Genomic DNA, 25,081 nt, shown 5'->3' with positions numbered 1-25,081 from the left:
GCTGCCCCTTTGGAGGTGAAAAATAAATAAATAACCGTTTCATTTTTGCTTGTGTCGCAAAAAATACAAGAACCCATAACTGCTAAAGTTAGACCAAGTTAAACCACCATAAGATCCAAACCTTTATTACTTTTTGATAGGCATGCCTATCAAAGAGATGGGGCAGCCCAGAGCCATAAAAAAGATAAGAAAAGTGACACAAAGCGATGCCCTATGTCCCCTGTCATTTGACACTGTAGCGTCCAAACTTGGTATTGCTGATGTTGTGTGAGGGCTCCAGGTGAATCTTTTGAGGTTGTGGAAATGATTAACGATGAATGGTATAACCAAATGTGATTCCCTGCCAATAAAAGTCTCCACAAATTCTTCCAAACAATGTGCAGGTTGTCATGTTTGCATCACGCCGCACAGTGATAGCATAATATAAGACAATATTGCCCTTACAATATGAAAGAAAATAAAATTAGCTTCTTTCATATCACAATGCTCTTTTTCATAGCTGAAACTGGTGAAAACAAGGCTGAGAAATCTGTGTGGTCAAGAGGGGCCATCAGATCTTCTCCTCCTGGCCATAGAATGAGGGATGCTTAGTGACAACAATGTGGTGCTGAAGATTTTCATTGATATGGTCCCCAACAGGAAGCTTCTGATGTAACGCTTTGAACTCCAGTGACTCAATTTGTTTATGATGTTGCATTTCTAGATCTGAAAAGCTCTGCTGCTGTTTGGTCTGCCACAGCATTTTTGATGCCCATGTAACGGGGGCAGTCCTATGCTGTTCTATGCTGGTCAGCCTGCTGCATGCCCGTCACTCTCATCATTAGCTCTGCGTTGTGTTCTAGTTGGGTGGGGCCCCAGGTGTTGTGGGGGGCCCTCAGTCTCTCATCATCATCATCATCATCATGATCAAGGAAGGAGCGGGGACACACAGGACTCTATTTGGCCCACCTTGCCATTTATTTGGGTTTCAAACCCTTCGACAACCATCCAGTCCTCCAGCGGGAGCGGTGTTTCTTACGGACGTGGGGGTCGAAGTTCAACCACTGCCCGGACTCCACTCGTGTGCGTTAGAAGGAGAAACCGTCCACGGGACTCCGATGTAAGAAAGGATAAACAAGTATTTTATCCCACAGCTTGCAGTATCTTCTTACAGGGATACTCAAGGTTACGTTCTCCTCAACCAGCAAAACTGTCCCACGGTAAGAAACACGTGTGGCTCGGCTCGATTGCTGCTTGAGACTCCTCCCACAAAACAAAAATGGCCTCTCCCGCGTTCCGTCTTCCGTGTACCCATAAGACCTCTCTCTTAAAACGACAGTACACGTATATGACGGTCGTTGTAAAACACATAAAAGTAAATAATGACATAAAATAAAATGTAGTAAACACAAATAACAGCACACAGACAGGATTTGGTGATATTTCATACTCAAACAAAATAAAATAAAAACATTAATTTTAACCTGGTTACATTCACCCCTCCTGAAATTCACCAACATCCTGACAGCAGGATAAAAAGAGAAAGAGGAAAGGAAAAGCCCATCACTGACTACTGGCACAAGTGAAAAGAAGGACCTAGTCCTCCAGTCAACTTAGGAGCTACCTCGGTTACGAGGTCCAGAACATAATGAGGTTGATCAAGTCTCAGAATTCCCTTAGATCAATGTGACGCCTGATACGCCACACCATGCACTTGGCCCAAAACAACCCTGTCTGATAGACACCTAATAACTCACATTAAACTAGTTTGAATGACTCCAACCTCCATCAAAGTTCAAACCCTCACACTCCGTAGAAATGGCATCTGAGCCATAGATTCTATTAACCTGTTCACTGACCTCACCACCCTCCCTGTGCATGTCCTAACCCGACCATCGCTCTCTACTTGTGTGCGTGAGACAGTGCGAGCTGCAACATCTGTATCGAGTGAGGGTGGTGCCCCTGTGTGCGAATCAGTGTGAGATATAACACCTACATCGAGTGAGTGTGATGCCTCTATGTGTGGTGCATGTGTGTTGTGTGGTGCGTGTGTGTTGGGTGGAGACTGAGCAGTGGCCCCCACAGGACTGACTACCAGACTAGACGGAATGAACTCTTCCGCTTCTGCCCACTCAGATCTAGGTGAGTCTCCAAGTGATGAGACTGCTAGCCCCACTGCATCCCCTGAGACCGTCAGGCCATCTGCACTGTCCTCCTCATTGGACCCTGCGCAGTCAAGCAACTGACTGGTTGTACTGGACTCCTCACCCTGATCTAACTCAGGAAGGGGCAAGAAGTTGACCTCCAACAAACGGTTCCTGTGCACCACCCTGGTGTGCCCCTCTGCATCCTGAATCTTGTAGACGTGGATATTGGGGTTGACACCGACAACCGTGTACACTCCGTTCTCCCATTTGTCAGCCAACTTTCTCTTCCCTCGCTCACTCTGGTTCGCAACCAAAACACGATCCCCGACAGACAGGACAGTGCCCTTGGCATGTCTGTTGTACTGTCGCACCTGATGCTGCTGCTCAGCCGTGGAGTGCTTCTGAGCGATCTCCATTGCACTCCTTAGACAGGAAAGAAGAGACTGAGCATAAGAGTCATAATCAACAACGTGAGGGTCATGCAAAACCTGCCTGAACATAACATCCACCGGCAGTCTTGGGACACGCCCATACATCAGGAAGAAAGGCGCGTAACCCGTGGTCTCGTGAACAGTGGCATTGTATGCGAGCGTGAGAGAATGGATCTGCTGAGGCCACTGTTGCTTCTGCTGAAGCGGAAGGGAACGGAGCATATTCCCCATCGTGCGATTAAACCGCTCTGTCCCACCATTACCCATAGGATGGTAGGCCGTCGTGTGGGACTTCGCTACACCCGCCAACCTGAGAAGCTCTGCAATCAGGTTGCTCTCAAAGTTTGTGCCCTGGTCAGAATGTATTCTCTCCGGAAACCCGGAAACACAGAATACATGATCCCAGAGTTTCTTGGCGACCTGCTTCGCTGTCTGATTGGCGCAGGGGAATGCGTGAGCAAGCTTAGTGAAGTGGTCAGTAACCACTAGGACATCGACCGACCGCTGCTTACTGTCCTCAGCGGACCAGAAATCCATACACACAAGCTGCATCGGTGCGGAAGTTTTAATGCTCTCCAGGGGCGCGCAAGCAGCTGGCTCTGGGGTCTTCCCAAACACACATCTCCGACAGCATCTGACATATGCTCTGATATCCCTCTCCATGTCAGGCCAATAAAAACGCTGCCTTGCAAGAGAGAGAGTACGGTCCTGGCCCTGATGACCAGCGTGATCGTGGATGCCAGACAGTGCCTTGTCTTTCAGACTCAGAGGTAAAACATACTGAGACCTCCTCTGCTTGGACACTGGGTCCTTTGTCACCCTGTACAAGACACCATCATTGACTTCCAACTTCTCCCACTGTTTCAGCAGCCTGAGGACCTTCTGGTCAGCACCATGCCTCTCACGCCTCGATGGCCGCTTCCGAACAGCGACAAAGGGCAACACCTTGGAGATGCAGGGGTCCTGCTCCTGACTCAACCTGAGCTCCTCGGTGGATAACATTGGCAGTGTATCCTGACCACCCGACAGATGCTGAACGTGCTGGACCAAACTGAGTGCTGTGAATACTGATGCATCAGGCCAGTCACATTTGGCTTGACAAAAAGCCCTGACCTCAGCTGCATCACAAGCAAACCCAGATCGCGCACTACTCAGTGTTTGGGACTGGCAACTGAGTCTGAAAACATCCTGCACAGAGTCCCCCTCAACCCCGTCGGCTTCCTGAACAAGGGCCGGGTAGGGCTCCCTAAGTAGCCTCTGACTGACGGGCTTGGAAAAAGGGTCGCGACTCAATGCATCCGCCACCACGTTTTTCTTCCCTGGCAGGTGTTTGAGATCGAAGGTGTAAGATGCCAACTTAGACACCCAGCGGATCTCACACGCGTCAAGCTTCGGCTTCGTTAGGAGATAAGTCAGCGGATTATTATCTGTCCAAACGGTGAAGCTTTGACCCTTCAGCCAGTGGCTGAACTTTTCACAAACACTCCACTTCAGCGCCATGAACTCCAGTCTATGAGCTGGATACTTCCGCTGTGAGGCACTGAGGGACTTGCTTGCAAAACCAACAGGTCTGGCCTTGGACTCTCCTCGGGGCACTTGAGACAGCACCGCGCCGAGTCCGTCCAAAGACGCATCGACCGACAAAATGAAAGGCACCTCAAAGTCTGGATGGGCAAGCACCACACACTCCAGTAACATCGTCTTCAACAGATCAAATGCTTCCCCACATTCCACCGTCCAGTCTGCGGAGGTAAGCTTACGGAAGCTGCCATGGGGCTTCTTATCCTTAGCCGACCTCCCCCTCCTCTTTTGTCCAGCTGTAAGGGCGAACAGGGGCTTAGCCACGGAGGAGCAGTTCGGGAGGAAATGCTGGTAGTAAAATACCATACCAAGGAAAGATTTGATCCTACGAACAGAAGGCGTGCACCCATCACCTTCCATGAGATCCTGCACTGTCATGTTGGAGATGACCTCTACTTTGGAGGGATCGACAGACACACCTCCGCCATCAACCACGTGGCCCAAAAACCGCACCCGCTTCTGCAGCAGATGACACTTCTTCGGAGCCAGTTTCAAGTTGTTCTCCCTCAACCTCTGAAACACAGTGCGGAGCCTCGACAGAGCCTCAACCTCTGATGGCGCGAAGACAAGAAGATCATCAAGATAGCACAAAAGCTTCGTGAAGTTCAGATCCCCAAAGATCCCAATCATCATTCTCATGAAGGCTGCAGGGCTATTACAAAGGCCCTGTGGCATGCGATTGTATTCATGCAACCCAAGGGGAGTCGTGAAAGCAGTGTACTTCTTGTCATCTTCATGCATTGGGATGTTGAAGAAGCCAGAGGTGAGGTCCATCGTACTAAAGAGGCAGTTACCACCCAGCGCGGCAAGACAGTCCGACTGGTGTGGCAAGGGATGAGCGTCTTTCAAGGTCCGAGCATTCAGCCATCTGAAATCAGTGCAGATCCGAAGCCCGCCATCCTTCTTCCATACCATTACCAGCGGTGAAGCGTATGCGCTCGAGGACTTCCGGATAATCCCTTTCTCCTCCATATCAGTGAGAACCTGTCTCAACTTCTGATAGTGGGCTGGGGGAACCCTCCTGTAGGGCAAGCGAAAGGGGCACTCATCCACCAGATGGATGCGATGTGTGTATCCTGTGACCTCGCCACAGTCCAGAGAGTCCCTGGAGAAGATGTCATGGTACTCGGTGAGCAGCTGAGTGAGCTGGGACTTGCATGCCTCACTAACCTGACAGGAGCTGAGGTCAATGTCACTGAGTCCGAGCTCTGACAAACTCCTAGCCGGCTGGACAGGGGGACAGGCACTATCTGTGGCGTTGGACTCATGCCTCCCTGCAACTGATTGCAGTCCCTGGAAAACATTAAAGTCCTCAATCGCCAAGCATGGAAACACATCAGCCAACTTGCAGTTCCTTTTCAGTGTGATGGCTTTGTCAGATGGATTGACAACAGTCATGGGTACCCACCTATCACCCCAGAGCGGTGTGACAAGTCGACCTACGAGGACACTGCGTGGCATGGCCTTGGAGTCTGTCGGCTCCACAACAACACTGCTTCCAGCTGACATAGGCACCTTAGCAGGAAGTCTGCCCCAGACTAAGTGCTCGTGCCTCGGTAAGAGTGTCACGGCCTGGGTGAGCTTAACAGTACCTATCTTCTCAGGACCTGCACCACCCCTCCAGCGCTCTACATTCGTGAACATGGACAAGAACTGTTCAACGTCAGGACTAGACGGATGTTCCTGTCTGGACGCGATGTCCCAGTACTCCGTACCACTCTTGAGTACATGGGCCACATGTTTAATGACGTTTGTGCCGACTATCAGATCATCATGCTGACCGGGCACGACCAGAGTGGGTATGACAAAGGAAACACCATAAAGCTGCATGTTGAGGTCATAAAAACCATCAGGCCTAGTCTCCAGACCACCGCAGCCAATCAAGACAATGTTCTCTTCAGGCTGCTGCTTCTCAGGTAAAACACCCCCAGAGCGGAGCTTCTCTACTGCATTTTCACTGATACTGCATGACATAGAGCCAGTATCCAACATGCCATTAAGCTGCACACTCTGGTTGATAAGAACAGGAGCATAGAACAAGTCACTGAAAGCCTGAATCCTCTGTGTCGCCTGAATGACCATACGCGAACCCTGAGGTGCTTTGGCACACTTGTCTTCATACAAGTGAGCCAGGTCGGAGACATCAGTGAGGGATACATCTACATTACCCACACCATCCCTCTCTAGGTGTGGGTTTAGTAGTTTAACGGACGAGACTGACGACCAGCTCTTCCACCAGGCTGAGAACGGAGCTGGTTGGGCGGCTGAGGGTGAGGACAGTCCCTCTTCCAATGACCAGGAGACAAACAGTTTATACATCGGTTCTCCCGGCTGCAGTGGGAAAATGTGGAGTGATCCGGAGACTTACAAACCCTGCACAACCTCTGCGGTGCGTCTGACACCTGCCCTGCGGCGCTAGCTGGCGGTTGAGTCTGCGTCGGTGTCTGGACTGCAGCGCTAACTGGAACCTGAGTCTGCATTTTGACCAAACGGTCTAGCAAGCTCACCAAACTCCTCATATAATCATCACCGCCAGAGACAGGTGCAGGAGACGGTGTAGGAGACCTTGCACAAAATGGTATAGGAGATGACGCATGAGCCGGGACAGGAGATAGCACCACCGGCACGGTCGTGTTCAAGTCGGGAGCCATGTCGACTACAGGGACATGAACCTGTGAATGGAACCTACGCTCTACCGCGCCTGCTTCACGTTGTCCACCTGCAGCAACACGGGACTTCCTCTCCAGCATGTGCTCATCAAGCCTCTCCTGGATCTCGCTAGCAGACCATTTCCCTGCGGACTTGAACTTAAAAACATTGGCAAGAGACTGATCTGGACAGTGTTTGATAAACATCATGCTTACCTCGTGGCTTGGCTCTTCAATACTACGGCCCTGCCACTTCAAGCATTCGTCAGCCACCTCCACTGTTTTATTAAGCCTAATCCAATACTCCATAGCGTCCTCACCTGGCTTGGGCAGCGTACTGTAAAAGTCCGCCAGGGGCATGCTCGAGTATGTGAAGTCACTAAAGTGTTGCTTCAGTACATCAAAAATAATGTGGGGGTTCGCTATGTGGTCGACAGATGTGTTGCGCAGCTTTATCCTCACCACGTCCCTTGCTTTCCCCATAAGCTTAGCTAGAATCTCATGTTACTGCTCACTAACTGGAATGGCTCGCTTCCTCAAATACAAAGTCATAAGGCTCTCCCACTCATGAACTGTAAACTTATCAGAGCTGTCGCCCCTGAAAATAGGAGGCTCCCTAGCGTCTGTCTGCATTACTACTCTAACACTAGGCACTGTCTCCGAACACTGTTCAGCAGACCTAGCACTGTCTGTGTGTGTGTTTCTAAGCATTTGTGTTTCCTGCAGCTTAGCAGTGATTGACTCTCCTATCTTCTCTGCTAACCGAGTAATGAGCATGGCTAACTCACCCACTGGCTGCTCGCTGTTACCCAGCACAGCCCCTTCGCTGATACCTGGCCTGGCCCGTTCTACGTAGCGTGTGGAGGTGAACTGAGGAGTGCCAAATGTGGTCGGGTCTCTAGGTCCTGGTGCTCTGGTGTCTGGTTCCCCGCCCTCTAAGAGCTGCCCGAAACTCCTACCTACACCTAGCCGTAAACCCCCACCCACATCTAACTGGTACCCCCTCTCCATAGCACACTGGCGATCCAAAAGATCCTGATCAGCAATGTTACCCCCACCTACGTACGAACCACCCTCTGCCATGTTCCTACCTCTAACACTCAGATAAAATAAAAAATAAAATAAAAAAGTGAAAAGCTCAATTCATTTAAATAATTGAATCTAGAAATCACTAAGAGATTGAAACAATCACACACAATCAACAAATTCACCAATAGATTAATCACATATGCACATATCCAGTAGTTTAGATCAATAGATTATTCACACGAGTCCTTCAATCACATCATTAACCTTTTTTTCCTTTTTTTGTGTTTTTCTTCCTTCAGTATATACAAATGTCCTGTTCACAAGCCCAGTCCATGGTAACCACAGCTATGACTGTCCAGTGTCCACACAGCTCAACTCCAGTCCACTGTAACATGAGTGTACAGTCTGTAGAAATACCTGAGGACGTCTGGGGCTTGATGACGACAGCAGCCTCCCGCGGCGAGCAACTGATGTCACTCTCAGAATCCAGGAGGGTCACGGCACCAATGTAACGGGGGCAGTCCTATGCTGTTCTATGCTGGTCAGCCTGCTGCATGCCCGTCACTCTCATCATTAGCTCTGCGTTGTGTTCTAGTTGGGTGGGGCCCCAGGTGTTGTGGGGGGCCCTCAGTCTCTCATCATCATCATCATCATCATGATCAAGGAAGGAGCGGGGACACACAGGACTCTATTTGGCCCACCTTGCCATTTATTTTGGTTTCAAACCCTTCGACAACCGTCCAGTCCTCCAGCGGGAGCGGTGTTTCTTACGGACGTGGGGGTCGAAGTTCAACCACTGCCCGGACTCCACTCGTGTGCGTTAGAAGGAGAAACCGTCCACGGGACTCCGATGTAAGAAAGGATAAACAAGTATTTTATCCCACAGCTTGCAGTATCTTCTTACAGGGATACTCAAGGTTACGTTCTCCTCAACCAGCAAAACTGTCCCACGGTAAGAAACACGTGTGGCTCGGCTCGATTGCTGCTTGAGACTCCTCCCACAAAACAAAAATGGCCTCTCCCGCGTTCCGTCTTCCGTGTACCCATAAGACCTCTCTCTTAAAACGACAGTACACGTATATGACGGTCGTTGTAAAACACATAAAAGTAAATAATGACATAAAATAAAATGTAGTAAACACAAATAACAGCACACAGACAGGATTTGGTGATATTTCATACTCAAACAAAATAAAATAAAAACATTAATTTTAACCTGGTTACACCCATGACACTTACTCATTAGCACTCTGCTTTGCATTGTGTTTTGAACGAGAGCCAGAATGAAGAAACAGAAACATGGTGCTTATTAACTGAGTCAGCTCTGTTATAATTTGTAAACTTTTACATTGTCATATTTTGCACAAAGTGAAATTGTGATGTATGTTTTGTTTTGTTTTTTTCAAAAAGCAATATGTTTCTGAAAGATAACCTCGTGGTTGCTATCACCTACAATTGTAGTTATTCTTGCAAAATTCTGAAATATGGTCTTGTTCATATAGAAGAACCAAATTTTTTTACATTTTTTCTTTTTATGTCTGATTTCCATTGTGAAACTATGAGGAGGATGCGCCCTAATTTGAAATATGAAATGGTTCATAGTTGTGTGGGTTGGGGTTTGGTTTTTGTACAGCCACAAATGGGGTTTGCAGGCTGGAATACTTGGAGATGGTGCGAAAGCACACACAAAAACTCCTCATAATTTGTCATATACAAGCCATATGAATAGGCCTTGTTGTTATAGCCTTGCTATTGTTGGGGCGAATGCGTTGATACACCCAAACTTCAACAGATGCCTCGAGTTCTTTTTCCTTTAAGGACCCAGACACACCAAACCAAATTCAGAACTAGCGGCGACGAAAGCCGACTGTTGGGTCGCCTCACGTCTGGGCCAAAAAGTAGCACCTGAACACACCGCAAAGACTACAGCCCACGGCCAACTAGCATGTATACGTTCTGCGCCTGCGTAAGAGGAAATAACTCTCGATACCAGCAGGTGGCGGTAGTCTGTATTCGTCATTCAAAATTTGAAACCGGAAGACCCAGGATATTTACCGTGTGCTAGCGAACAATAACACCAACAATTACGAACAGTTTCTAAAGAGCTCAATGGCCAAAAAGAAAACCTTACCTTATATAACAAGTTTATTTTCGATCTCACGCCAGAGTTCTGTTTTCACCACTATATAGAGGACAAGGCAGTTATCATGGCAATCACCTTTTCCTCACATCGTTTATCCTTAGCAAGATTACTACAATTTTTCCTAAAAAAAAATTTGACAATTTCAAATTTGAGACGTTCCCATTTGCTGCCATATACTCTTTCAGCCTGGGCCTCATTCCACAAGACTTGAATTAAGTTTAACTGCTTCATGGCACAAAATAGAACTATTAAGTTTCCAGTATGAATTCTTCGGACAATTAGAAGTAGAGGGAAAGAGGGAAATATGAATTTGGTTAGCCTTGTGATCAGTTAATGGGATGGAAAGAATGTTAACATTTGCGCAATCTTTAAGATTGTTCGAAATTAACCAAAAATCTATTCTAGATTGTCTAGACATTGATTTATTGTACCAAGTAAAAGTTATGTCATAAGGATATTTGTGTCTCCACGCATCTATTAAATCAAATCTCTGCATTAGCATTTTTAAATTTACATTGGCACTAGTTTGGGGTCCTGGTGGCCACCTGTCAATTGTGTTGTCCAATGTAATATCAAAATCACCACCTATAAGTAGATAGGCATTAGGAAATCTGGCCAGCCAATAGACAATTCTTTTTTCCACACTACTAAGTAAAATATTGTTATCTGACATTGTGTTGTATCCATACATGTTAATTATAATCAAGTTGTTGTGTCAAAAACCTGACAGATATAGTGACCATTCTTATCGCAGTCTGTATACAATACATCCCCTGTAAAATTATTTTTAAGAATGCAAGCCCCAACAGAACGTTGCGAAGCATGTGAGAAAAAAGCCTTATTTCCCCATTGAGACTTACAAAAACGCACTTCATCAGTCAACGTATTCTCATGAAACGGTTCGTGTGATATCGTACGAAAAGTTATGCACAATTTTTCGTGGATAATCCTACGAGTGTCCCACGACACGAGCGATTCAGAGCGCCTGCGCAATCCAGCTGCACTGGGAAGCTGTTCTGCAGGGGGGGGGCTGCGCCTGCACCCCCCCCCCCGCAGTGCAGATGGTTAGGGTTAGGTCACGTGATCACGGCCTGGCCCACGATTACGTGGGTTACATACGAATTTTAGTGCATTACTTTTCGTACGTTTTACTATGAACAGGGAATGAGAACAGCCTGCATCAGTGACAGTAGTATGCGTCTCCTGAAAAAAAGCAAAAATCGGTTTTGCTTTGTTTCGCAAATAAAAATAAGCGTTTCGCTTCAAAGTATCCCTTAAACCACTTGGCTTTGAGAGAAACTAGAGATAACGACAAACCTGTATCAAAAAGACACATTTGAAAACGTCAGCCACACAGTGTATATCTGAAAACTATATGCTGGAATGATACGAAAACAGCACACAAAAAATGTAAAAACAGCTAAGGTGTAGTCATCAAACTCTTAAAATAAGCAGCACAAATGTCAAAGGCAACACAAGGTGCAAGTGTGTTAAGTTATAGGTACCGTGCTCCTTAACTCTCACAGGAAGAGGAATATTTTTTTCTCAATGAAGGCACGACCACCTACAAAGTAGGCAGTTTTCCCAGCCTTGCGTGCTTTGTCCACAAGCGGCCATAATTTAACCTCTTTGTCGGCTTTGCAGAGATCTTCCCCGAAACGCAGACGACTGTCTCGAAGGTAGGAGGAATTCTTTGCTGCAGGCCAAAAAGCAGCTCCGTGAACGCGGGAGGAAAACTGCAGGATGATGCCTCTGGTGATGTTCGGTTTCTTCACCCCGACGCGGTGCACAGTATAACATCCGGCACGAATCACTTCTTTGCGTACATCTTTGTCTTCGACCCGCTCGGAAAACGCCGTGTAGTTTCCGGTTCCAGCACCTCGAATATCTTTCCATCTCGGTAATGTGCGATTCCAGCATGTTAACACGCTTCTTTTCTTCCTCATGAGAGCGTTTGAGTTTGGAAATTTCCCTCTTAACCTCACTCATTTGCCTGCAGACAACTGTTACGGGTCTAGATAGATCGATGCCATCGGCTATCCACTAGTTTACCTTAGATACACATGACCCGCGCTCAGGAACATGTTACATCACTTTGAATATACTTGGCTGCACTGAGCAACTCGTGTGTGTGTCATTCTTTATAAGATAGCCTACTGAAACATGGTGCCAGAAGTCGGAGAACTTATTTCTTATTTTACTAGCTCGCATGTTTAAGTTTGTAGGCCTGAGTAGGTCACATGTCGGAGGATTCCGATTCAGAGCAAAGTACTTCTGCTGAAGACGTTGTCACAGAGGAGCTAACGCTAGCATTACCGGCGCCGATAGCATCACATACAATGGCAGCTAACGTGAATATTCCACCACCGTCCCCGATGAGCTTCACAGGCGATTGGAGTGTCAATTGGGACATTTTTCGGGCCGAATATGAAGACTACGTCCTCGTCACGGGCATACTTGGCAAGGACAAGAAAATACAAGCGGCTACTCTAAGAAGTGTGATGGGAAGTGAATGCAGGCATATTTACCGCCACAATCTGAACCTCTCAGAAGATGATCAAGGGGATCCTGACGCCATACTGAGAGAGTTGGGGAAATACTTCAAGCCAGCAAAAAACACAATATACGAGAGGTACATTTTCGGGAGTTGCAAGCAGGAGGAAGGAGAATCGTTTGATACCTTTGTGACGAGACTGAGAGAGAGGGCAGCAACCTGTGAGTATGGACAGTTGAAAGATGAAATGATCCGTGATAAGATAGTCCTGGGAGTTGCAAGCGAGGCCGTTAGGCGCAGGCTGTTGAGAGAGAAGGATTTGAACATGATCACAGCTATTGACATGTGTCGCGCAGCAGAGCAAACTGACATCCGTATGAGAGCAATGGAGTTTGCAACAACACCGCAGCCGGAGGCAGTGCATGCCGTTGCTAGGCAACCCAGACAAAACCAATGGAAACAGAGCAATCCACCCAGAACAGCAGGAGATGCAGGCAATTGCAAATATTGTGGCAGCTCGCATTCAAGGGGCAGAGAGCATTGCCCGGCCTTCGGGAAACAATGTAGGTCATGTGGGACACTTAATCACTTTTCTAAAGTGTGCTTAAAGAGCAAAAAGGGGCATGCTGAGGGCAAGGTAAACTGTGTGGAATACACAGAAGAACCCCCAGAGCATAGTAATGGTGCAGATGATCTGTACATGTTTGAGTCAATCGGCGCAGTGCACACCAAAGGAAAGAAGTGGTTTGTGACTCTGAAACTCCACGACAAGCCACAACAATGTCAGCTGGACTCTGGAGCCACCTGCAATGTAATGGGCTTTCAAGACAAGAAAAGGCTGGCCCCAAACACACCTCTCCGCCCGAGTGACACCAGACTGAAGCTGTATTCGGGGGAAACACTGAGCTCTATGGGCACCTTTGAGACTGACTGTACTGTGAGAGGCCAAACACACAAGCTCTCATTCGAAATAGTGAGGACCAGCCAACATCCTCTTCTGTCAGGCTCCACCTGTGAACGCTTAGGGCTCATGCATTTCACAATTCCAGAGGATGTGCTCAAAATGGAACACACACAACCAGGAGCCCTAACTAAAGAACAGCTTATCAACAGATACAGTGACGTGTTCAACTCCCCTGTGGAATCCGTGCCTGGGGAGGTCCATTTTGACCTTGATCCTAGTGTTGCTGCAGTACAGAGTGCCCCTCGCAATGTCCCAATCGCAATGAAAGCAGCAGTCAAAGCCCAGCTGGACAAGTACGAGGCTGACGGCCACCTTGCGCCTGTCACAGATCCTACAGATTGGATCAGCAACATGGTGATTGTTAAAAAACCGGAGAAGCTGAGAATATGCATTGACCCTAAACCATTGAACAAAGCCCTAAAGCGCTCTCACTACATCATGCCTACCTTGGAGGACATTTTGTATAAATTGCCCAAGGCCAGAGTCTTCACGTTAGTGGACGCTCGGGATGCATTCCTGCAATGCAAACTGGACTATGAGAGTAGCCTCATGACCACGTTCTGGACCCCCTGGGGGAGGAAGCGGTGGCTCAAGCTACCATTTGGAGTATCGGTGGCGCCCGAGGTATATCAGCGCAAGCAGCACGAGCTCCTCGCCGGTCTGAAGGGCGTTGAGCCCATTGCAGACGATATCCTGGTCGTCGGCTGCGGGGACACAGACAAGGAGGCTGGGGACGACCACGACGTCAAGCTTGCGGCGTTGATGGAACGCTGCCGCGAGGTCAAGCTTCGCCTCGGCCTGAAGAAGTTGCAGTTCAACGTGGCTGAGGTGCAGTTTCATGGCCACATTCTCTCATCTGCTGGACTGAAGCCCGATCCAGAGAAGGTGAGAGCCATTATTGACATGCCGAACCCAACAGATGCCAAGGGCGTGCAGCGTCTCATTGGCTTCGCTAACTATTTAGCCAAGTTCATGCCTCATCTATCTACTGTCTGCGAGCCATTGCGACGCCTGTTGGACAAGGACACACCCTGGCACTGGCTGCCTAAGCACGAGGCGGCGGTTCATGAGCTTAAGGCGCTGGCGACAGCCATGCCCGTCCTGCGCTACTATGATGTAACTAAGCCAATCGCAATCCAGAGCGACGCCAGCCAGAGCGGTCTCGGTTGTTGTCTCATGCAGGAAGGTCAGCCCATCGCATTTGCCTCGAGGGCTCTTACCCCCACCGAAAAAAACTATGCACAAATTGAGAAGGAGTGTCTCAGTATCGTCTTCGCCTGCCAGAGGTTTCACCATTACCTATGTGGCCGCGACCCAATCACAGCAGAGACGGACCATAAGCCTCTGATCTCTATTTTCAGCAAGCCACTTCTCAATGCGCCCAAGAGACTCCAGAGCATGCTCATGACTCTGCAGAACTACGACCTGAGGGTAATCTACAAACCAGGCCCAGAGATGTTCATAAGCGACACGCTCAGCAGAGCTACGGCTGGATGCTCCGGCAGAGGGACTGCATATCAGCGACACGCTATCTGCTCTCTGCAACAAGAGCAGGAAGACATACAGCACGTGAACCAGGCAGAGTACCTGAATGTGACTAACCAGCGGCTGGAACAGATCAGACGACACACCGACAGAGATGAATGCTTACAGGCACTGAAGAACACTGTTCTCGTGGGCTGGCCAGATGTAAAGGAGGAAGCGCCCCTCATCGCTAGGGAGTACTGGCCCTTCAGGGATGAAATCAGTGTGCAGAACGGAGTTCTGTTCCGGGGGCAAAAAGTCATCATCCCAAAGTCACTCCGCCCAGAAATGTTGACGCGCATACATTCAAGTCACATAGGGGGTGATGCATGCTACCGACACGCTCAAGAGACATTGTACTGGCCCAACATGCAGTCAGAGATAAAGGACTTTGTAAGCAGCTGCTCGACCTGCAATGTGTACGCCCACAATCAGCAAAAGGAGACCATGCTCTCTCACGAAGTACCAACCAGGCCATGGCAGGTCTTGAGCATGGACCTATTCAGCTTCAGACAGAAAGACTATCTCCTAATAGTCGACCACTATTCCGATTTTTGGGAGATTGAGCTTCTACCCGACATGTCTGCAGAGACAGTCATCAAGCGATGTAAGGCACAGTTCGCCCGACATGGTCAGCCAGAGAAGGTTATTACAGACAACGGCCCTCAGTTCACAGCTCAGTTCACACGGTTCGCTTCTGAGTGGGAATTTGAGCACGTGACCTCCTCTCCCAGACACCCGAAAGCGAATGGCAAGGCCGAGTCGGCCGTGAAGATTGTAAAAAATCTTCTGCGTAAGGCCGCGCATGATGGTGAAGACCCCTGGAAAGCCGTGCTTCACTGGAGGAATACACCTACGGAAAACATGGGCAGCAGCCCAGCACAACGCCTCATGTCCCGCCGGTTGAAGACGTCCATCCCGGCGGCAAGCAAGCTCCTGGAACCAGCTGTTGTCGTGGGCGTCACTGAAAAGCTGCGCCACAGGAAGCAACTCGCCAAATCCTTCTATGACAGATCTGCCCGTGAATTGCCGGCACTTGAAATTGGGGAAGTCGTACGGATGAAGCCCCTGCCAGGTGATAACACTGGCCGCTGGAGAGTCGGAACTTGTCTCCGCAGGGTTGCGCCGAGGTCTTATCTTGTGGACATTGATGGCTCCCTGTACCGTCGTAACAGGATCGATCTCAGAGTGGCTGAGCCAGCTGCACGAGCCGCGCACGATCCTGTTGAACCCGCTGCGGCACACACACCGGACGGGGATCCAGCTACAGAAACTGTCGTTGAGACCCCTCAGGCTGTGTTCGAGCCGAGCCCCATCAGGTCCATGCCCAAGGCGCCATCTACTCCTGTTGGCGCTCCGCGTTCGGATGGACACACTTACACAAGGGTTGGACGGCTGTCTAAACCTCCACTGAAACTCACTATGTAATCTGAATAATGTTGATGGTTGCTATGTGGGAGAGAGGGGGAAAAGAGGAGAAATGTTATCATACGCTACTGTGGTTATTACACTGGTATGGGATATGAAGAGATTTACTGCTGTTGCACTGTTATTGGTTGTTCGTATATGAAAGTTATTTTATTTTGCACTAACTTCATGGGTATGTGTTTATACTTGGAAAAGGAGGATGTTACGGGTCTAGATAGATCGATGCCATCGGCTATCCACTAGTTTACCTTAGATACACATGACCCGCGCTCAGGAACATGTTACATCACTTTGAATACACTTGGCTGCACTGAGCAACTCGTGTGTGTGTCATTCTTTATAAGATAGCCTACTGAAACAACAACTTCCAATTCTCCCCCCAGACTCGTGATTTGAACAGTATTATTCGGGACCAAAGTCTTCAGCTCATTTGATCTGGCGTTGATCAACTCTGATAGAGTAGCGACAATATCAGTGCTAGCCATTTCAGTTTTACTTTTCTTGACAGTTTTCTCTGAGGTGACGGGCAGAGAAGGAAGGTCTTCTTCATTTATCGCAGACAATCTTGGGGTTTGTGGTGACCCACATCTATATATCGAGAGACATTCACCTAAGAGGACGGTGTACCTTTAAGGGAAGAGGCGAGGGGTCAGATAATGCACTTCCGCTTCCGGTTCACAGTCAGTTCAGTGTCGTTGTCAGATGTATGACATGCTAAGTTTGAGCTAGTAAACTACCTCGACTACGTCTACTCTCACGTCTCCTGTCTCGTTGTTTTCTAACTCCACATTGGTGACCTCGACGTGATCGAACTACTAATACAAGTATGTCTGACAACGAAGACGCCGGGAATAATGCTGCCGCGGTACCCGCTCCCGACGCCGGTGCTAACAACATGGCTATTGCTAACGCTAGCATTTACGCCGCTACTGTGAAGCTACCCGACTTTTGGCAGCATAATCCACGGCCGTGGTTTCAACATGTGGAAGCCCAGTTCCAGCTGCGAGGGATAACGCAGGATGCAACGCAGTACTTCCACGTAGTGGCGGCGTTAGACGCATCGACAACGGCGCGAGCAATGACACTGTTGGAAGTTCCGCCAGTTGCTGGCAAGTACGATGCTATAAAGACATTCCTCCTGAAACTATTTGAACTGTCGGAGCTGGAGAAGGCAGACCGTTTACTGTCCCTGAATGGCCTCGGCGACGGCAAACCGTCTGAGTTAATGGAAAAAATGCTGTCTGTGCTGGGATCGGCTGATCCGGCCTTTCTTTTCACACACATTTTTCTGAGGCAGCTCCCCGCACCTGTACGCACAGCACTGGCCAGTTCTCCTCTCGCCGCCTCCAAGGACTACCGTTCTCTGGCTGCTGAAGCAGACAGGGTTTTCCTGGCCAACCGGCAACAGTTTGTGCATGCCCTGCTACCCCACCAGACCGCCCCACCACCACCTGTGTACGACTATATGGACACCGCGGCTGCGGTGACAGCCCGTCGCCAACCTGACGACGGGCTGTGTTATTACCATGCCAGGTTTGGGGCAAAAGCAAAACAGTGTCGCAAACCCTGCAGTTACAGGGTTCAGGGAAACGCCAAGGCCGGCGCTCGTTAACGGCTATGGGCGCCGGCCGTGACTGACAGCTGTTGTTCATCAGAGACTCCTTGTCGGGCCGGCGGCTGCTGGTTGACTCTGGCGCTCAACGCAGCATACTACCAGCACAAGCTGTGGACACGATGACCGACAGTAACGGCCCCCAGATGGACGCCGCCAACGGCACGTCCATTCGGACGTACGGTATCAGACATGTGGACGTGTGTTTTGGCGGCCGACGTTTCGGCTGGGACTTTGTGATGGCTGCTGTATCCACCCCGCTCCTAGGTGCGGATTTCCTCTGTGCTTTCAACCTGCTGGTGGATGTTAAAAACTGTCGCGTGATTGATGCCGTCTCTTTTGCGTCATACCCCTGCACGCTTGGGGGGGGCTGGAGCGCTGTGCCTCGCTAACACACTCTCCACCGGGGATCCATACCAACGCCTGCTCGCCAATTTCCCCGAGCTCACCACACCCACCTTCTCCTCGGTGGTGGCCAAGTACGGCGTGGAACATCATATCACCACAGTGGGCCCCCCAGTTTACACCCGGGCCCGACGCCTCGACTCGGCCAAGCTCGCAATAGCCAGGGAGGAGTTTTCGACTATGGAGCGCCTCGGCATTGTCCGCCGTTCTGACAACCCGTGGGCTTCCCCTCTTCACATGGTTACTAAGGCCGACGGGGGTTGGCGCTCGTGCGGGGACTACCGTCGCCTAAACAATGCCACGACCCCCGACCGGTACCCCATACCGCACATACAAGATTTCTCTACCCACCTGGCGGGCGCTGCCATCTATTCCAAAATCGACTTAGTGCGGGGGTATCACCAAGTGCCGGTCCACCCACTGGATGTCCCGAAAACGGCTGTCATCACACCCTTTGGGCTCTTTGAGTTCTTACGTACGCCTTTTGGCCTTAAAGGGGCGGCGCAGACGTTTCAACGCCTTATGGATTCTGTGCTCCGCGACATGCCATTTTTGTTTGTGTACTTAGACGACATCCTCGTGGCCAGCGCGTCGGCGGAGGAACACATGACGCACCTCAGACAACTGTTCGACAGGCTCAGCGAACACGGCCTCATCATCAACCCAGCTAAGTGTCAGTTCGGGGAGTCGTCCATCACCTTCCTCGGGCACCACATCACTCCACAGGGGGCCGTTCCCCTCCCTGCCAGGGTTGAGGCTGTCACCATGTTCCCCCGCCCCCGCACTGTACAGTCGCTGCAGGAATTCCTGGGCATGGTGAACTTTTATAACCGTTTCCTGACCCGTGCCGCCCACATCATGCGTCCCCTGTATGAGGCCCTGCGGGGTAAGAAGTCTAAGGACGAGCTGGACTGGTCTTTGGGGATGGACGAGGCTTTTGTGGCCGCCAAGACCGCACTGGCCAACGCTGCGCTGCTAGCTCACCCGTCGCCTGCCGCCCCCATAGCCCTTACAACGGATGCCTCCGACTACGCCATGGGGGCCGTGTGTGAGCAGTGGGGGGGGGGGCTGGCAGCCGTTGGCGTTCTTCAGTAAACAACTCCATGAGAGCGAGCGCAAATACAGCACCTTTGATAGGGAACTACTGGGTCTCTTCCTCGCAACCAGACACTTTAGGTTCCTATTGGAGGGCCGACAGTTCACCGCTTTCGTGGACCACAAACCGCTGACGTTCTGTATGGCCAAAACCTCAGAACGTTGGTCTGGGCGTCAGCAGCGCCATCTCGCGGCGGTTTCCGAGTTTACCACGGACATACAACACGTGTCGGGCAAGGATAACTTCGTCGCCGACTGCTTTTCACGGGCGGTTGTTAACGCCGTTCACTTGGGACTCGACTACGCCGCTATGGCAGCGGACCAAGCCAAGGACGCGACCGTTCAAGACTACCGGTCGACCCCTACGGCGCTACGGCTGGAGGACGTGACGTTCGACGCGGCGAACACCACCCTCCTCTGTGACATCTCCACCGGTCAACCGCGCCCCCTGGTGCCTACTTCCTGGCGGCGCCGAGTTTTCGACACCGTCCACGGCCTTTCCCACCCGGGAGTGAAGGCCTCGACCAAGCTGGGGAGCGTCAAGTTCGTTTGGCCTGGGCTCCGTAAGGATGTTAGAGCCTGGGCCGGCTCGTGTGTGGCGTGCCAACGCGCCAAGGTGCACCGCCATACCAAGGCCCCTTTGGCGCCGTTTGTGGTTCCAGAGAGGCGGTTTGACCACGTCAATGTTGACCTGGTGGGTCCCCTGCCCCCCTCCCGTGGTTATACGTTCCTCCTCACTATTGTGGACAGGGCCACCAGGTGGCCAGAGGCTATTCCCTTGTCCTCCACGACGGCAGCAGAGGTAGCATGGGCGTTCATCGGCTGCTGGGTGGCCCGTTTCGGCACGCCTGGTGACATCACGAGCGACCGGGGCTCCCAGTTTACCTCGGAGCTCTAGACGGCGGTCGCTGAGCACCTGGGGGTGAAGATCCACCGCACTACGGCGTACAACCCGCAGAGCAACGGACTTTGTGAGCGGTTCCATCGGGACATGAAAGCCGCTCTGCGGGCAAGCCTCACTGGCTGCGACTGGATCGACCGGCTCCCGTGGGTCATGCTCGGCCTGCGCTCGGCCCCGAAGGAAGACCTCCAGACCTCCTCTGCTGAGCTGGTGTATGGCCAGCCCCTGCGGGTTCCGGGGGAGTTTCTTCCGGATGCTACGGCTCCCTGGTCGGCCGCCTCTCACCTCAGTGCGTCCCGGAGCGCTGCCGGTGCCTTCGCTCCCGTTCCGATGTCTCAACACTGCCTCCCCCGGTCCTACGTCCCCAAGGATCTGCCATTGGCGAGGTACGTCTTCATTAGGCACGACAGCCATCGGTCCCCGCTGCAGCCCCCATACGACGGGCCCTTCCGCGTCCTGGAGGCGGGGGATCAGAACTTTGTGGTGGACATCGGGGGCAGGCCGGAGCGGGTCGCTATAGACCGTCTCAAGCCCGCTCACTTGGACATTGGGGAGCCAATGCAATTGGCCCTACCCCCGCGGCGGGGGCGCCCTCCTAGGTCGGCCCCGGCACCTGCCTCTGTTCCTGCTTCGGCCCCGCCTATGGCCCAGGTTTCGGCCCCATCTGTTTCCCCTCCCGTGAAGCGCAGCCGTTATGGCCGCAGGGTCCGCCCCCCGACTCGTCACCTGTTTTCCCCGTGACTTTGCACTATGTCATTGACTGTTCTGTTGTAGAGTCTATTTTTATGTTCATGACTTGCACTTTTGCTGTTTTGCATTGTTTTGTGTAGGTGAATTCTGGGGGGGCCTGTGTGGTGACCCACATCTATATATCGAGAGACATTCACCTAAGAGGACGGTGTACCTTTAAGGGAAGAGGCGAGGGGTCAGATAATGCACTTCCGCTTCCGGTTCACAGTCAGTTCAGTGTCGTTGTCAGATGTATGACATGCTAAGTTGGAGCTAGTAAACCACCTCGACTACGTCTACTCTCACGTCTCCTGTCTCGTTGTTTTCTAACTCCACAGGTTTCATCATGGGCGGAATAGTCGTGGCAGTTATCAATAAGTGCATTATAAGCACCGGCGACAAACACCACCTCCATTTTCTTAGCCTTATTTTCTTTTTTTCTCTCTTCCAACTGGAGGTCGACATAATTTGCTAAAGTTCTCTTAAAAGTTCAGAAAAATAACGAATTAACAGAGATGAGGCAATGTTGTTTCTGAAAAAAATATATTGTGGGCTGTAAAAAAAAGCCGGTTTCACATGTCAATGTCGAATGGGGCAGCGTCCGAGTGATGTCACAGCGTCGTTGTCGCTAGGACGCGTCACAGGAAGTCAGAGACGTTAGACAGTACATCATGCGTGATTTTTTTCGTACCCGTTTTCCGGGAACTCTGCCTCTGATTGGCTAGTACTCGTCACCTCCGTTGATTAGGTTGGTTAGGGTGGGGTTAGGGATAGGGTTAGCCAATCAGAGATAGAGTAGGGGCGGGTCTTCCCGGAATCCAGGTGAACGCTCTCTCAAGGATTACTAGCCAATCAGAGGCAGAGTCCTCGGAAAACGGGTACGAAAAAAATCACGCGTACAGCATAGCTGAAGAAAATTACAACAAAACTGCTTACTTCTAATGTAGTCTAGTGAGTCCGAAGTCTGATTTCCGTTTGCTGCGAAGCTTCCGCTTCCGCTCGGGAAGGGCTAAAATAGCTCATGGACGATAGCTGCACTCGAAATCAAGATAGTTCACAGCGCCATCTTGGATCTCGCGTTTTTTTTATTAATTGTTTTATTTTTTATACAGTAAATACAAAAAAACAGCTAGTGCCAGGGGGATCAGAACATTAACAGTAATCACAAATCAGCACACAAAAAATGTTATAAAGGGAACGTTGTAGCGGACTCTATGGACATCATTCCCCATTATCGATTCTGGTCACTACTAAAAAGACCTAGATGGTGTAGTGCTGCGGTGGGCAATCTTATCCAGAAAGGGCCGGTGTGGGTGCAGGTTTTTGTTCCAACCAAGCAACTACACACCTGATCCTACTAAGCAACCAGTAGAGTCTTTGCTAAGGATCTTGATTAGGAGACACAGTTGTGTAACTGCTTGGTTGGAACAAAGACCTGCACCACACCAGCCCTTTCTGGATAAGATTGCCCACCCAGGGTCGTCAATTCACCAGAAGCCAAAGTATGACAAAGTCAGATGATGTCACATCTGACATCACTTGACATCAAATCAAGTCCCTCAAATTCTCATTCCAGCTCAACCATGTGGCTCTGTGCCGGTAGTTAGCTACAACCATTTATTTCATTTATACAATCGCGTCGCCCTAATACAGTCAGAGCCTTGACTGATTCACCTAGACAGTCCTCATCGCTCGCAACGGAATTTGTATCCCCCACCATGTATGTAAGGTGGGCACTTGATAGGTATATAATAAACTACAAGTGCTTGTTTAAGGTACTTTTCAAAGAGGAGTAGAGGAATGAAAACACCAAAACACCTATAACATTTTACTCAACGGCCGGCATTTATTTTACTGTAACATTAAACATAAAATAGAAAATGAAAAAAAAACCTTTCAGAGCTCTGACGAAATAGCCCCCCCCCCAAAAAAAATAAAAGTAAATAATGTTTGTCTGACTTTCTGTCAGTTTGGAGGAATCCGACGACGACTTTATAATTCAGTGTCTTCATTTCAATGGTGACGGTTACAATCATACAGTAGCTAGCTCCACAGTAGTGACTCGTCTGAGTGCTAAACATAGACTGACGATTATGTGGTTCCCCTGCGTCCTCATGCGTCAGATGGACCAATCAGCTTGCAGCTAACTTAACAGCCAATAGGAGTGCTTGTATCACATCCTTATAGCCAAACGGGCTATTATATTCTAGAGAATATTACATCCCCCTTCTTAAGACATTGAAATCAAACATTAGACTCCCAACATTAGTAGCACATGTCCTATATCAAACATATGAACAATCCGGATGAAAGAAAACACATTTTATAGTAATCACTGATAGAGTCAATACTCTTAATAAAACGGGTAATATCATTCATTCAATATTACTGTATGCATATTAAACTACGGTAAGTAATCAAACACTTAAGAGGTAATACAAATCACAAGAACATTTTACAATATTTATTTATTTATTTTAGATAGGGCAGCGAACCGCTGACACCCTTGTACATTACAGGTCCAGAACCTCTCTGGGCTTCACTGCTCGTCCATACCTTGTCTGGTAGGGGACAGTCTCTGAGGCTGTCTCAGCCGCTGCATGAGACGTGTGGTGTGTTGTAAATTGTGAGTTGACCATATTTCTCGTCAGTGCCTGTATTGGTGTGAGTGTCAGTGTGTGTTTCTTTTGTGTCCAGGAGGTGACGTCTGTTTCGTCTGTACTCCTGTCCTTCAGCTGTACGGACGTGGTAGGATCTGTTGGTATCCGCTGGCTGGATGACAACTGCTGGTTTCCAACAGCTGTGCTCCTGGAGTCTGATGTGTTGTCCTTCGTGCAGCTGTGACATCGGCTTCGCTGACCTGTCGCAGTACCTTTTCTGCTGCAGCTGACGTTGGACTCTCCTGGCATGCGTGTCTCTGTGACTGACGACCTTGGGCTGAAGCTGCTGGTGTGTGTTGGGTAGAATTGAGCATAGACGACGACTCATGAGCATCTGGGCTGGTGATCTGAAGCTGTCGACAGGTGTGTTCCGATACTCAAGCAGACTCAGGTAGGGTTCTCTCTGATCAGCCTTGGCCTTTTCCATCAGCAACTTGGCGATCTGTACTGCTTTTCTGGCGAGGCCGTTGCTTTGGGGATAATGCGGACTGGTAGTCGTGTGGGTGAACTCCCAAGTCTTCGCGAAGGTCTCAAACTCCATACTTGAGTACTGAGGTCCATTATCCGAAATAACAGTCTCAGGTACGCCGTGTCTGGCGAAGGTTGCCTTCAGCTTGCGTATCACAGCTGAGGATGTTGTGCTGTGTAGCTTGTCGAGTTCGAAGTATCTGCTGTAATAGTCCACTGTGACGATGTAATTGTCATGATTCCAGGTGAACAAGTCAGTAGCGACTACTTGCCATGGCCTGTCCGGGATCTTGTGGCTGATCATGGGCTCTTTAGTATTTGACGGTCTGTAGGTGAGACAGGTGGGGCACTGTCCAACCATCTCCTCGATCTGCTTGTTCATCCCATGACAGGACACTATGTCACGGGCTCTCTGCTTGCATTTCTCCATGCCCCTGTGTCCTGTGTGTATCCGGGATAACATCTCTGCACGGAGCGAGGTAGGTATGATGATTTTCTCGCCTTTAAACAAAATGTTATTCATCTCTGACAGTTCATCTCGTTGGTTCCAGTATTCTGCAACTCTCTGAGGGCATCTTCTCCTCTCCTCAGGCCATCCTTCCCCCGATTGTCTCTCTCAGCATTGTGAGCTGTGTGTCTGCGGCAGTCACAGTTCTGATCTCTGTCAGTTTCGTGTCACTGACCGGCAGGCCACTGTACACTGTATGTACCTGCATGTCCATGCCTTCTCTGAGGCTGTCATCTTGGTCTGTGAGCGAATTGCGGGACAGCGTGTCTGCCACGTGGATCTCCTTGCCTGGTCTGTGCACGATGGTGAAGTCATACTGCTGTAGCTGGAGGATC

This window comes from Lampris incognitus, chromosome 4, assembly GCF_029633865.1.
Source record: "Lampris incognitus isolate fLamInc1 chromosome 4, fLamInc1.hap2, whole genome shotgun sequence".
Taxonomy (NCBI): domain Eukaryota; kingdom Metazoa; phylum Chordata; class Actinopteri; order Lampriformes; family Lampridae; genus Lampris; species Lampris incognitus.
Note: the sequence above shows the minus strand (reverse complement) of the source record.